At 47.1% G+C, this 11,808-nt stretch overlaps 1 protein-coding gene across 4 annotated transcripts in view; it reads right to left on the bottom strand.

Annotated features, from left to right (window-relative positions):
* The window catches only part of TMEM150C (transmembrane protein 150C), a 36,728-nt gene that overhangs the window by 24,588 nt on the left and 332 nt on the right, over nucleotides 1-11,808 (bottom strand). For 3 of the 4 annotated variants that reach the window (XM_024212588.3, XM_024212580.3, XM_024212595.3), the window contains exon 2: nucleotides 10,554-10,652. The exons of the other annotated variant lie outside the window; for it this stretch is intronic. The gene's annotated coding sequence lies outside the window, so the exon portion shown is untranslated. The remainder of the gene's footprint in view (nucleotides 1-10,553; nucleotides 10,653-11,808) is intronic. 4 annotated transcript variants of the gene reach the window in all.

The following is an 11,808-nucleotide window of genomic DNA, read 5'->3' as shown; positions in this document are numbered from 1 at the left end:
CCTGGCCACCCGTCCGGGGGGCTCTGCATTTTAATTTAATTTTAAATGAAGCTTCTTAAACATTTTAAAAATCTTATTTACTTTACATACAACAGTTTAGTTATATATTATAGACCAGGGATCGGCAACCTTTGGCACGCGGCTTGCCAGGATAAGCACCCTAGCGGGCCAGGCTGGTTTGTTTACCTGCCGCATCCGCAGGTTTGGCCGATCGCGACTCCCACTGGCCGCGGTTCGCCGCTCCAGGCCAATGGGGGCTGCGGGAAGTGGCGGCCAGCACATCCCTCGGCCCGCGCCGCTTCCCGCAGCCCCCATTGGCCCAGAGCGGTGATCCATGGCCAATGGGAGCCGCGATCGGCCGAACCTGCAGACGCGGCAGGTAAACAAACCGGCCCGGCCTGCCAAGGTGCTTACCCTGGTGAGCCGTGTGCCAAAGGTTGCCGATCCCTGTTATAGACTTATAGAGAGAGACCTTCTAAAAACATTGAAATGTATTACTGGCACGCGAAATTTTAAATTAGAGTGAATAAATGAAGACTCAGCACACCACTTCTGAAAGGTTGCCGACCCCTGCCCTATGCCGTACAGAGTTCAGCTCTGACTGGTTGTTAGTAGAAAATGACATTTGACATCATAACTAAAGAGATCAGATCGAAAGGGAGGATCCCACGGGGAAGCCAGATTTTGAGAAATAAAATAATTTTTCAGTTTGTGAAAAGATCAAGAGAGTAAACAATGTCAGGATTCCTCTAACAACATCCATTAGACTCGTATTGACGAAAACCAGCACTACTTATACAGAACAGGTTTTCAAAGAGCTCAGTACGTCAAGGGCTGGATTTATTTTTAACACACAAAACCACACAGCCTGGCCACAAGCATCTCACTGGGAACAACTGGGTGCGGAGCTTTTGAAAAACTGGCCCTTGGTCCAATAAAATATTAGTGGCAGCACAACACTCAGTTCCTGTTTGTGGAGGGACCAGAGGCTGCTTGGGAAGCATATGATTTGCTCCCGGCTGCTGAATTTCTAGTGCTTACCTTTAATACTAAACACCTAGTTTGGGGGGAATGAGTGGCTCAGGGGACTGGTAATGGGTAAATATATATCTGAATTGGTAAAACAGGTGTGAGAGGTTCTAGGAGTGGCCTGAATTTCGGAGGAGCTGAGCACCAGCAGTTCCCACTTATATCAATGGAAATGGAGGTCAGTCATCGCCTGTGAAAATCAGGCCAAAGAATAACGGGAGGCTCAGGAGCTGACAAAAGGGGAAGCACAGATACAATATGAACGTGCAGCCAACATATGTTCTTTGAGGGCTACAGAGTTAGGGCATTTTTTCAGTTGTTGGGTTTAGTGTGCGATGCCGGGTGGGCTTGGGGCCCATGTTATACCGGAGGTCAGACTACATGATTTGGTAGTTCTGCTTGGCCTTAAGCTATCTGACTCCTTGACTCCAATTCTATATGCACTTAAAATATTGTTATTCCTGCCTTGTCTTACAGCTTGATCCTACAAACACTTAGTACTAAATGTACCACTTATTGCCAGAAGTAGCCCCCTTGTCTTCAAGAGAATTGTTCACACTATTAAGAACTACACCCAGTATCACGTTTTTGCAGGATCGAACCCTTAGACTACAAACTTTTCAAGGCACATCTAGGAGCCTGTATAATTAATAAATAACAACAAACAGCAGAGCCTTTATCGCCAGGTTGCTACAGCAGAAGTGCCCAAAGGTTGTTGCCCACAGAGAGTCTGTGAAATCTCAATGGTCTTAGTCTAGTTCCAGCAAACAGGTATCCGCACCATAACAGACACCAGCACCGTATACTCCTGAGGGGATTCTCACCAAAAAATTAAAAATTCTGTGCACAATATTTTAAAATTCTGCAAATTTTATTTGTCAAATAAATGTGGAGGCTCCAGCATGGCATTGGGGAGCACAGGCCACTGACTACACGGAGGTGGGAGATCACTGTGCAGCTTCTCCTCTCCCACCCCGGGACATGGATTCAGCAGTGATGCTGCACCCAACCCTGACACAGCGCAAGGACCGGGCCTGCCCCACAAACACCCCAGGATCCTGCCCCTCCATGCCAGATGCACCAAGTGTGGGCAGGCAGGCTCAGCCAGGCAGGATCCAAGTGTGGAAGAACTTAGTGTGGGGGGGATCCAGGTGCGGCTGAGAGGGTTCTGTGTTGGGCAATCTGGGTGCGGGCGACTCAGTAGGGGATCTGGGTGTGTGCGTGGGGATCTTGATGCACAGGGGCTTGTTGGGGGGGTTCTGGGTGCAACGGTAATGGGACTCTGCAGGGGGGTCCAGATGAAGGTGGTTGGGGCTCAGTGCGGGGTTCCAGATTCTGGAGGAGTAGGGCTCAGTGGGGTGGGGATCCAAGTGCAGCTGGTTGGGGCTCAGTAGGGTGGGGATCCAGGTGCAGGTGGCTCATTGGGGTAATCCAGGTGCCGGGGGAATGGGGCGGGGATCCAGGTGCAGCTGGTTGGGGCTCAGTAGGGTGGGGATCCAGGTGGCTCATTGGGGTGGTCTAGGTGCCAGGGGAGTGGGGCTTGTCTGAGGGGCTCTGGGTGCGGGGGGGATGGTGAGGCTTGGCGTGAGGGTCTGGGTATGAGGAGGTCTGGATGCACGAGGGTTGGGTGGATGGGGGAGCAGCTCCCTGTACAGTGATCCCTCCCCCTGCAGCTGAGAAGCGATGGTGCAGGAAATGTGTTGGGGGGTGGACGGGGAATTTTCAGAGCTTCCTACAACCAGGGGAGAAATCTGGGGGTGGGTCTGATACAGCCCCGGATGCCGTGCAGGGGAAGAGGAAGTCCCGTCCTCCGCAGCCCAACCGGGACTCGCAGCTGAGCTCGGCCCAGGGTAGGAGCCACCAGCTGGGTCTTCCCCAGTCCCATCCCCTGCCCCACAGTGATTTACCTCTGCGCTGGCTGCCTTGGGCACCCAAAACTGCTGGGGAGGGTCACATGACCGCTCTTGTGGCTTCCCTTTGCTTCCCCATCAGAAAGTCATTTTTCTACGAGGAAGCAAAGAAATCGGGGGGCGGGGAGGGATAAATTCTGCACATGCGCAGTGGCGTAGAATTCCCCCAGGAGTGACCGTACCTGGCATCCATCAGAAAAGTTAAAGGTTGACTACAGATGGAGACAGCCCCCTATCCTAACCATAGAGACACTCCCTCTAACTCAGGCTTTGAGGCACATCTGCAGGGCAGTGTGTAGAAGCCTGTACTGCTTCTGTCTGCGTTGCTCCCATTCTGTGGCTAGACAGAGGACCGTGCTCTCTGGAGCTGTCCACCAGCACCATAGACTGTCTGTCTCTCTCTCTCGCACACACAGGGTTATTTTGCATCTGAAAGATGAAACAGTGGAGGTGGGAAGGAAAAAAGTTTCCTTCACCCACGTCACCGTGACACCCAGAAAGATACTTTGACTGATATTCAGGAAGGAGAGGGGGAAAGTGTTTAAAATGTATTACATTCAGACTGCTTATTTCCATCTCTGTTTTTGATGAGATGCCCGCATGCCACCATCTTCTAGCGGGTTTCTGTCAGCACCTCCAACGTACTCAGTCAATCACTGCCTCAGTCATTATAAAACATTTGTATAATTTACATGGCAATTTACATTTTTGTGCCTCCTCTCCTCTGGAGATATTTTTCCCTATTTTCCCTCAGCCACTCCAAACTAACAAAGACAGACAAAGGGTGAGAGGGGAGACTGGCACAGATAAAAGATGTGAACTACCCAAGGTCACACAGCAGAGCAGTGGGAAAACGAGAAACAGAACTCAGGTCTTGTGACTCCTAATCTAGTGCCCTCTCCACAAGACCGTACCGGAAATTCAGCTTCTCTTTTTAATCTTCCCAGTTTAATAACCCTCCTCCTCTTCCTCCTCCAACTCCATCAGCTGGAACCTCTGGTCAAGAAGGGGCTCGGGCAAACAGGGTGAAGTGAAGTAAATACCAAAGCAGCTGTTAGATTATTAGCTACAGCTGGGCGCAAGTAAAAACCCCAGGTGTGACCATCCCAAACTTCAGCGTGGTTCAAAGTCAGGATTCAGATCTGAATTTCATAGCTCTGCGCATTTCTAATTCACTTATCACTTTATTAGCTAGGTGCCAGATGCAAAATTCAGAGCTCATATCCTTCCAAAGAAAGGACTGCATCTTCCAACTCTTCCTAGCTTTGTGCCACTTTCCTAAGGTCATCATCCCTGGTGCTTGCCTTCGAGGGCAGCCTCCATTACTGAGGGAACAAGCACACAGTGAGAAGAGTCTTTCATCACGCCCTGCAGGTGACAAGGCATAAGCTCACCCTGGGACCTGCAGTGGTGGGGAACGGCACCGCTTGAGGCCTGCCATTAATAACATCCTGTCCCTGGACCTCAAGGGTGAAATCAGGGGGAGTTCTGTCAAGAGCTGACAAGGCATTGCATCCTCTCTGTCTTTTACCATCCACTGTGGGGCAAAGCTCCATGCTGCCTGTGCTGGCATAGGGAAGTTCTGAAATCACTGAAAGCATGTCTAAAGCTCCCACCTAAAGCCCACTGAGAAAAACAAAGACTTTCACTGAGTTCATTGGGCTTTGGGTCAGGCGCTGTGTGCCATTGGGACAGCTTCTCAACTAAGGTGGCAGGTTTGCCGTTCTCTGCACTGAGTCCCTCCTCAGCTTCAGACATTTTTTGTCAGGCAAAGAGGATGAAAGGTCGTTGTCCTGATCTTACTTTACAGTGTGTGTTGTTATTTGTCATAAATGTAACCAACCCTTTAAAAAAATCCAGCTACAATATTTGGCTCTTTTCAGTTCAGGATTTTTCTTTTCAACAGTGTAGATCCAGTATGTAACACTTAACTGCTTTCAAAACACTACTTTTATCTCCCCACACCTCCTTTGCAGGGCAAGTTGAAAAATTTCTATCAAAACTGTTTTTCAATGGAAAATTGGGTTTTCGCAGAACAAAAATTTCCCCAAATAAGTGTCTGCTTTCCAGGGAATTTTTTGATTTTTCGTCAAAAACATGCCCAAAACATTGTAGCCAAAACCTAAGATATTTTTATTTGGAAACGCTGCCGCAGTGCCTCAGAGGAGTTGTAGTTCAATTCCCTATTCCCCTCTAGGGGCCAGGCTTCATCGCCTTTCATACACCATGGCCAGGGGCTCCCATGATACACTCCTCCTCTCTCCCTCTCCAAGAGGGGAGACCATGGTGTATGATGGAAGATGTAGTTCCACATAAGAATGGCCACTGTAGCTCAGACCAATGGTCCATCTTACCCAGTATCTTGTCTTCCAACAGCACTCAGGGCCAAAGGAAGCTTCAGAAGGAATGAACAGAACAGGGCAATTTTTCAGTGATCCATCCCCTATCATCCAGTCCCAAATTCTGGCAATCAGAGGCATGGGGTTGCATCCTTCACCATCCTGGCTACTAGTCATTGATGGATCTACCCTCCATGAACTTATATAATTCTTTTTGGATCCAGAATCCCGGCCTACAGAGGAGAATGGGAGCACAAAGCACCCAAACTACAACTCTCTTGAAGGACCATGGCAACATTTCCAGAGAAAAATATTTTGGTAATCAGCCAAAAATAATTGAAATTTTCCATGGAAAAACTTAGAAAAAAATTGTTTTTGGTTTGTTTTCGGTGATATTTGCCGCCAGGGAAAAAAACCCTTTTCTGACCAGCTCTACTTCCTTTTCTCTGTATCGTGACCTTGACTAGTGATACTGGACCAGAAGCATGGACTTTGATTCGTGAGAAAGATTACCCTAGTGTGCACACATGTTTTACCTGTATCCTAAATCAAATATTTATGTTACATTTAGTACATAGTTGGGTGTGTGTGCTCACTGCTTTGTTACCTTGTTTTCCTGTCAGCTGTTGGATTCGATGCAGAGGAGCAACTACCATGTCACAACACAGTACAGGATTCAAGCATAATCATTTCCTGATTTTTTTCTCCTAAACAGGACTATAACATCATATGGATGCAGACACCCTTTGTGCAGATGCTATAATGACGTTCTCCTGTGTTCACCAGCTCATCCATTTCTAGCTTCAGCCCTTCTTTGTCCATTAGTTGGAAGCACATCCTGTCGGCTCCATTCTCCACTGCCTCTGCCCCTGTATAAAGGTGAGCATCAAACCGCACAACTACTCGACTGCCCCCATTCTACACTTTGGAGGTAATTTGCTCCATCTCCAAAGCAGATGTGATTGAAGTTATACTGGCTGGCTCTGTGTGCAGAAGCAGAAACACCACATAGTCAGGAGTGGGGAAATGTCATTTTGCAGGCTAGTGCAAATTTAGGGGCACTGTGGCATGAGAAGCAGTGCTTTTTTAGAGGGACAATTTTCCTCTGCAGATTTATTCAGCATTTTCCTCAGGAATGGCTTGTGCTTCCTTCCACGTGCAGCCAACTGAGATCTTCTTCACCCCTGTGCTACTCTCCAAATTCCTAGAGCAGCAGTGATGAGACCAATTCAAGGATTACCACAATCCAACTGCTGCAGACTAGGGAATGAATCCGGGGGAATGGGAATACGGTTGCAAGGCCCACCCCCCTTGGGAGCTTCTTTGAGTAATGGAGGAGCCATCTGTACCCATAACCATCTAGTGCAGAACTACTAGCAAATTAGGATGGCATAATTTACTTACCCCAGGATTACATGCAGGAGTGCATCTGCAGAGCTCACTGGACATATGCAACCCAAAAATCAAGCCCTACATTTCCTCACCCTCAGTATATCAATATGCCATATATATTCTGAATGGCATGTTTATATGAGGGAGTGCAAATACTGTGAGAATTAACCATTTACACACTTCTGGGAATAAAGATGAGAGAAAAGGAGTCAAAAGACCAGTGTTCCTAACTCCGCTCAGGCTTCCTGGGTGACCGTACGCCAGTCACTTAACTCCTCTTTGTCATTAAATAATCATTATTTGTAAGCATTTCTGTGGTGCTCATCACAATAGTATTAGCCTTATTAATGGGGATTAGATGTATTTATCAGGCTCACAGGGGTACTGTAAGGCTAAATTTATTAATGTCTATATAGTGCTTTCCGATCTTCAGATGGAAGGTGTGACAACTATATGCAGCCTCAGCAGCCTTGTATGAGAGCACACGTGAGATCAATGGCGAAGTGTCAAGAACAGCTGTGAGAATGGAACACCCTCTCTCTCCTTTCATTAACAGAGGCCTGCTGTAACCCTTCCCATTCAGCTACTTCCAGAGAGCTTAGAGCATTTGTTCCCTTAAAACATGTTAAAGAGATGATGGTTTCCACTACAGATTGGCCCACAGCGAGCCACCGGATCTGGAATCTCCCAGGAGCTTGGTCAAAATTTCCTCATTGACTCAGTAATATTGTTTCCTCTTCTAAACTCACCCATCGTTTGTGTTACAAAAAACAATGGGCCTGTCCTCCCCTCACTCATGCTAAATCAGGAGTTACTCAGGTGTAACACAAGAGGAGAATCAGGCCCCACCTTCGGAGACTTGCCCAGATACGCTGATCAGAATTAACCCATGTGATGCAGAGAAAATAACTAGTACGGTAGTGATCTGGATCTGTTTGATGGAATCTCCCATTCTCCCAACATACAGAAGAAGCCACAGAAAAAGGGGGAAAAGTCCCTAAAAGCCTTGGACTACTGTAAGATAAAACCAGTACTCACTGCACTTCATCTTTATGTCTTCTTTCATACTTTTTTATAGTATATAGTAGAAGTTGCTAAATAGCCAGTGTCAAATTCATAGCTTTTAACCCCCTGTAAAATGACACTTAGTCCCATGGCTCTAAATGTGTCTCCATTAAGGTAGATTTAAGTAAGCCCTCTCAGTTCCCATAAACATAGAGAGGACTTGAAAAGGACTCAGCGCCTCACAGAACTAGCCCATTAAAAAGGCCATGTAGCCATAGTGAAGACCCAGTGGACAGCTCCCTTCCGGGAGGAGACATTCCCTTCCCTCCAAGAATGGTCCATCACCAGCTCAGGAAATCTGAGACAGGAGCAACACCCCCTCTCCACCATTGTTGTGGCAAGGGCAGGAGTCTCCCATGCTTCTGCTCCTTTCACAGCACCTCTCCTGCTACAGGCCAGACCATCTGATTATTTCAGAGCAGTACCGGCCAAGGAGTGGGTCTGTCTCTATTTCTCCAATCATAGTTGCATTGAGGAGGTGTTACAGCCTTATCACTGGTGTAATGCTGTCCCCAGAATAGGGAGCAGTGCTGCCCAGGAGACGACCCTCATTTACAAGCATTCCTGCTTCCCAAGCAACTCCACGCCTGCAGACAGCACAGCTTACACACTGGATCAGCCTGTCAATGGAATGGGTCTGCGAGGACTCTCCAATCATTTCCAGGGTGATCTGCTCCTCATGGACAACTCCCCTCACATCCGCAGTTGTATCAGCCCTGTGGCAGCCACAGCAATGGGAAGGTGATAGTAGGGGCCTCAGTGCCTTCTATCTGTGTTTAATACTGTAAATAAGTGGGAGGGGGGTAATTATATTGCAATCTTCTGCTCTTCATTTCATTCTGTTCTTCTCTCTCCATCTTCCACTTGTTCTCTCCCTTCTACTCTCTCGCTGCACATTCTTTCCTGCTACTAGGTTGTCCTCTTCTAATTAGCATTTGTAGCATCCAAGGTGCTAGGCATTGTACATATGGAGTAAGAGACAGTCTCACTGCCGTGCCTCCCTCCCAAAAAAAATTCCAGTCTAAATAGAAGCAATATTATCACCCCCATTTTATAGAACTGAGGCACAGAGATTAAGTGATTTGCCCAAGCTTCACTCAGGAAGGTTGTGGCAGAGCGAGGAATTGAACCCACATCGAGTCCCAATCCAAGCCTTAGCCATAAACCCGTCCTTCCTTCTCACCTGCTAGCCATGCTTTTCAGTCACCTCATCTTCTTCTCCCCCTGCTCCCCTGGACTTACTATCTAACTGCATCAGTTTCTTTTCCTCCAGTCTTTTTTCTTCTGCTAGGAGTTGGCAGCTTTAGTTCCATTAGTAGCTCTGGTTCCTAGCGGTGGCTCCTGGTTCAAATCTGATTACAGGAGTTGGGCCTTAAGGAGTCACTGTTCACTTACATCTGGGCCAAACTTTAACTGCTACAAAAGTCAAGCTGCTTATGAAACCTAATGCCGAAAGGGATTATGTCATAACATATGTTTCTTCCAAGGGGGGAAAACAAGTCAACTGAAAACAGTTGTGTTTCCACAAGTACACATTCCCATGCAGTGTCCGAAACAAAAACATTGCAGCACTAGAGGACCTTAAAGTGAAACTGATTTCATTGATTTTCACTGTCCCAACTGAGCAACACTAAAAATAAACACAGACTATAAACAACAAGCTTTCAAAAATTCTTTCGCTTCTAATAATCTAGAGGTTAACAAGAACATAACTAATATTTGTTCACAAAATATAAGGCCTCATTATCTAATCTGTTACACCAGTATAAAAATAAGTTGCTACCGTCCCTTTAAATAAATTGTTATAGGCATTCTCATAAATATGCATTTTAAGCTTCTTATATACATTTTCTCCAAAAACAAGCAGTTATTAAAAATTTCCTATATACCTATATTGTTGTAACAATATGATGGCACAAATGCTAGTTAGATAATGCTTTCAAATCTCTTGCAATAGAACCTTTTGTTAATCAAAATCAAAACCAAACAGAAGGAACCATATGCATGGAAAAGCTTAACATTGATAACTTGAGGATTCTGAATGCATGATGAGATGTAAACTCTGGGCTATGAGCAAGAGCTAAAAGTTATCTGATACCTTTGGATGATAAGGTCATTCACATCAGCGACCTCTACTGAGGTAAATTTATCAGTCTGGCTCTTTTCTATGGTTTCAAGGCCAGATCCCACCCTGCCCTGAGAAACCAAAAGGAGTGGGTTCAAGGGATAATGGGATTGCTCGATGTGGTTCACCTCATGGAATTCTCTGAAAGCCATCCCCTCAAAAGTATGGGGGTAGAGAAAAACAAATGATAGTTTGCAAGGGGAAAGGGTGAATGTCAAGCATCCAAACCCCACATCCCTGTGGGAAAAGGACATTCCCCCCCAAATCTGGAAGGAAGTGATAAAATCATCAATGTATCTAGATACTTATTCACATCCAGATCTTGGGGGGAAAGCGGGAGGCAGTTCACTGAATACATTACCTCCAAGCACAGCTACTTCTGAGCTCCTAGCCCTGCCCCAACAAATCCTTCCCCTTCCCACTCCTTTCAAATAAAGCCTAGCAGAGAGGCTTCCACAGAGGAGTGAGTGTGGGGGTCTGGAAATTGCACTTCCACCTTTTTATAGAGAAGGACAATTCATTATATGGAGATAAACATCTAGATCCCTGGGGAAAAAACTCTGGGTCCACTTTTTATACTGAATGCCATACATCTTCTTTGTCAGGTAGCTCCAACAGCACGATAGAACAGGATTAATCAAATTAGCATCTGTCTTAATGTAGACAGTGCCAAGAAATGCAATGTCAACTCACCTTGATGTGTACAAATATTGCAGCATATATGGTGCTGTATGTAGGATCACCTCTTGCTCTCAGCCTCCTTGATAGAGGACCATATATCAGTTGCAACACCTAAGCACATCACAGCAAATTAATGCAGGATGAGATATGGTAAGATAATGGCATAAGCAGGTGGTTTCCTAGACCCTGATCCTGGAATCTGTTCCCCACAGGCAGGTTTCAGCACCCATACAAAACCTCAGTAAGATTTTGCATGAGTCTCACATGGAACAACTTGCAGGATCGGGGCTTTAATGACTCATCTCTCTCTCTCTCCTCCACTAATTTAACTAAAATTGGACACTGAAGCCTCCAAACTGTATGTTCTGCTACTAACACATGCAGACTTGTGTGCCAAATCACCCTGCCACCTCTCCTCTTGCATCTTGTCCTTGTTTTCATTGTAAGCTTTTGGACTGTGTGTGTGTTTGCACAGCATAATGAAACCAAGAGTCTTCAGATGTTACTGTGATAAAAATCAACCAAATGTCCATGGGAAATCTACATCCCCATGGTTTCCCCTCCCAGTTTAATGAAGATCCCTAGGCTTAACCAGCCGGTGGGCAAGGAAGACTCTTTGATGAGTCGATATTGCCACACCAGAGTGCCTATTTCCCATTTAACCTTTTAAAGAGATGGGGATGCAAGGGATGAGGGTGGACTATTACAACTGATCCCCCAAGACCTATCACTGTAACAGTGTGGGAACAGAACAAGACACATCCTCCAGGCATTGGCCAATGTCCTGGTCAGTAACAATTTTACACAACCCACATTTTTAACTGTAAAACCCAGGGGCTAGAGGATGGGAGGAGAAAGCCCCTGGTTGAAATCCTAGTCGCTTGTAGCGTTGCAATGTCTGCCTTGGCAGCTGCTCTGCCAGAAGCAGGGGGGGAAAGGAGATGTCCCTGTTCCCACCCTAGACACCCATCTCCTTCTCCCCACAGGCAGGAGACCCACCCCGCCACAGGCAGCCCCCAAACCCGCGGCGGCGAGGGGGAAGAGAGATCAGGGGAGGGAAGATGGCTGATGGCTGGCCAGGCGCTGCGGCAGCGGGCAGGAGGGCGCGCTGGGGCTGCACATGAGGAGCACAGAGGCAGTAACAGGGGCAGGGGGGGGGACACACCGAGATCCCGGCGGGGGCTGGCAGAGGGGAAGCGGCTGGGCCGGCTCTGTGCCGCCTGCACCAGGACAATAGCGGCAGGAAGGGCAGGGCGGGGGGGGGGGG

This window comes from Terrapene carolina, unplaced genomic scaffold (genome assembly GCF_002925995.2).
Source record: "Terrapene carolina triunguis isolate 2854851 unplaced genomic scaffold, T_m_triunguis-2.0 Scaffold136, whole genome shotgun sequence".
NCBI lineage: Eukaryota > Metazoa > Chordata > Testudines > Emydidae > Terrapene > Terrapene triunguis.
This window is presented reverse-complemented; position numbering and strand designations above follow the sequence as displayed.